We start from the raw sequence: 3,612 nt of genomic DNA on the forward strand, positions 1-3,612 counted from the left end.
AAGCGGAGGGGCAAGGGCAGAAATAAGGCCCCCCAGGACTACTTGCATGGTCCAATAGTCTCCCGCTTCTGCGCACAATACTTTAGCCTTATAACCCTGATCACAGCCTCCCTTCTTTCCCAGCCCAGCTGGTACAGTGCAACCTCAAGCAAGTGAGCAGAGCTGCAGGCAGCACTGCTGAAGGGTAGGACGTGCTACCTGACTCTGAACAAGACTGTCTTTACAGGGCCTCTATTCCCCCTCTGTGGGCACAAGGCAAAAATAGCCTGGCTGAGGGCAGCTCGCTATCCAGCCCCCGAGTAAACTTGTACTATAACCTGGCTCCCAGATGTCAAGAATCTGCCCTGGTCTAAGCTCCACTGTTCCCATATGACTCCACTGTACAAGCCTCTGTGCATTGTGAAGCTACTTCTCCTCTTCTCCACGCCCCACTAACATCTGTGATAAGACCACTGAGACTGCACTTGACTCAAGCAACTAGTCCAAACACTTTGCTATCTGCATGAATTCAGACTGCAAGAGGGGAACTGGAAAGGGACAGTTAACTGCATGTAGAAGAAACCTTTCCACTTCAGGCTGAAGAGACTATCTGCACCCAAACTGGAGCTGCAAGCAAGTTAAATGTGATAAATCTCAGAGATGCAGCCTCAATGGGCTTCAGAGCGAGTGCACAGCTGGGAGCGGTGGGTCTAGTTATCCTGAGTGACAGCAGTCTAGCGTACCTGCAGGGAGAATTGTGAGCACATCAAGCCAACGATTCCTAACATCCGATTTTTGAGTGGAGGGTTTGTCTTGCTGTGCAGCTACTCCTGCTCTGCCTCTTCCACCGCTGGAAGCGGCAACATGGCAAACTGTTCTGTGTGCTAATTGTAATTGTGCTTGATCAGAAAATGTATAGGAGGCCTTGTGCAACACATGAAGAATAAGGGACACACTTCCCTCCCTCCTATCCCCAAAAAGGCACTGGGTTGGAGAGAATTACCTCTGGCTTTTTTGGAGAGTGATTGCTTTGTTTAGGAATCACATGGGTGAGATGAGAAGCAGCGGAGTCATTCCAGGGGACCAGGCTTATTTCACGTGAAGGCCACAGCCACTGGGCAACCAGCTCAGGGACCCACTCCCCACCCTCACATCTTTTCTATTCACTGAACCACCAGTGCCCGTAGAGGCAGCATGCGAAGACAGCCAAGAGAATCTCGCCATGACAAAAAGTAATGGAAAGCCTTCAGAGGTTCAACCGCAGAACTACAAGACGGTTTGGTTCTTTGCTAAGGATAGGAATTCACTGCTGTAAAAGACAATTGCTTCTCACTCATCCACAGGAAAGGCTCCAGCTTTACGTGTAGTGGTCGGCACAGCCACGAGCTGAACACCACGCACACATAGCAGCCCTTGTTCAAGAGGCTCCGCGCTGCTTAGGAGATCGAGCTAATGGCAATGCAGGTTTGGGGCATCACAGAGCTGGCACCGACTGATTTCCACTGTGCCTGGACCCACGTTGCTTTGTTCCTACAATGAATAGTGAAAACTCCCTCCCTCCTTGCTCCAGTCATGTGCAGAACTAGACCAGCCTTGTTCTTTGTCTCTAGTCTTCCAGCAGATGAGCAAGACTTCCTTTCAAAATACATGAGTGTCCTTCCCCAGCTGGGCACATAGGACGTAACACAGCACCACGGGGCGTGATGCTTGTAGTGTCCCCGGGCCCTGGAGCAAAAGCTGAGGCTGACTGGGAGCACCAGGCTGTATAGCTAGGTGTGAGCAGATGAGGCTATGCCAAGAAGCTGAGCTCCAGCTCCAGCCGGAGAGAGGAAAGGAGCAGGACATACAGTGCCCTCCCTTTGGCAGGTTCTTGAAGCAGCTATGAAATGACAGGACTTACCAGATGGAAGCAGCTGTGGCCGCAGGGTGGGAGCCTCCAGGAGAGGAGGGAACGTGGTCAAGCCCCTTCCATCCGGCTACTAACAAACTGGAAGAATCGCCAACTTTACAAGAGCAAATCCAACCACCCCTTTACACCTCCCCAGTCCCAACAGCGCAACAACTCAGCTGCCCCGGCTATTTTGTATGAAAGATGTAGAGTTCAACCTGAATAAAACAGTCAAGCAGTATTCAAGGGGCCACCACGGCCCCTGTGCTCGTTTAAAATACTAAAAACGTTAGCAGCAATGTTGACGAGTTAACCTCTTGGTAACTAATGCAACAGAGATGACTACTCGGAGGGGCTGGAACATTCACTGAGCACGGCGTATTTCAGCCTATAGAAAGTTAGAGAGCAAGGAGAAATTGCTGGGGTAGGGGGTGCATCTTGGAGCCACCAAGCCCACGGACAGGAGTGAAGTCATCCTCCTCTGCTCAGCTGGAAACTGCTCAAAGCCACAGCAGAGGCTGCCACATATGCTTTGGGAGCACCCTACCATCTAATCACCAGTCACCCTAGTTCTTTCTTCTCCTTTCACAGCCCGTGACACGATATAAAGCTTCCTGCGGCTGCCAGCCTCTACAGCCCCGATTCTCTGCTTGTTCAATATTCAGAGATCGCAGCTTGCACAGGGGGGTTTGAAGAGGCAGACAGGACTCCTGTATCTAGAGACGGAGAATTTCACTTGTAAAGAAATCCTTGGTGTTAACTTAGAGGAGGAATCAAAGATGGGATGTTAACCTGATCCTGCTCCCCAAAGATGAGAGTAGGCAATGGGAACAGAATACCAAGGATCTGGAGAATTACTGCATCACAGTCTAGTTTTACTGAAAACCCTACTATGTTTCTGGACAAATGTCCTCTCCCAGTTCCCATTTTAAAAAGGGTGGGTTCAAGCCAGTCACTACAGCCAGAATTTGGGCAGACTTGGGCTTCCAATGTGGCAACAACCATAGCGTGTACCCAGGGAGCCCACCCCACACATCCACATCCTCCGCTCGACTTACACACAGGCTACAGCCAACCTGCAATACCTCTCCTGAGTTACAGGCTGCTGCCAGCACAAGCTAGCCAGTCCTAAACTGAGGACACAGCTAAGGGCAAAGGCAGTTGCAGGACCTAGCTTGGTGGATATTGCTTCTTAAAGGAAACCCGTCTGTTCTATGCACCCGTTTTGCCCGAAATGGCAACGTCAGAGCTCATGGTTGAACGAGGTCTTCTGGAGCCACTGAAGCCAAAACATTGGTTTTCAAAAGTCAGAAATACTGCAAGTGGCTAGGCTGCAGCATTAATCCAGTAAGCGGCACTAGAAATCAGTGCGCTTTAAAGGACTGACAGTGCAGGAAGCTACGACTGCAACCGAGATCTTCAGAACTGACTGGAGATACCTGAAAGCCCAGCTGGAGCCACTGCGGGGGAGCCTGGGTTTCCCCTTGGATGCACCTCAACCTCAACCCCCAAGAACCCAGGTGCCCTAAATCATCTTATACACCCAGCGCCTCCTTCCTTGGTTTTCTGCGCTGTGGGCTGAGCAGGAATTTTGCAGCAAGACAGTTGCTGCATCCCAGCATGAGACTTCTGCTTTGTATCCAAACGCCCATCTGCTGGAGGGCAACAGCCACCTACTGCAAAAATTGTGACTTCTTCCCTGTGCTGCCTGCCCCCTGCGCCCCCACCACAGCACCCTCCCCTTG

General features: G+C 51.1%; 1 protein-coding gene across 1 annotated transcript in view; it reads right to left on the reverse strand.

The window, feature by feature from the left end:
• Positions 1-364: 364 nt before the first annotated feature.
• The window catches only part of RNF216 (ring finger protein 216), a 101,797-nt gene continuing 98,549 nt past the window's right edge, over positions 365-3,612 (reverse strand). Inside the window, exon 17 of the mRNA XM_019512621.1 lies at positions 365-3,540. The gene's annotated coding sequence lies outside the window, so the exon portion shown is untranslated. The remainder of the gene's footprint in view (positions 3,541-3,612) is intronic.

Source organism: Gavialis gangeticus, unplaced genomic scaffold (genome assembly GCF_001723915.1).
Source record: "Gavialis gangeticus isolate Ggan-Ray unplaced genomic scaffold, GavGan_comp1, whole genome shotgun sequence".
In the NCBI taxonomy this organism is placed as follows: Eukaryota; Metazoa; Chordata; order Crocodylia; family Gavialidae; genus Gavialis; species Gavialis gangeticus.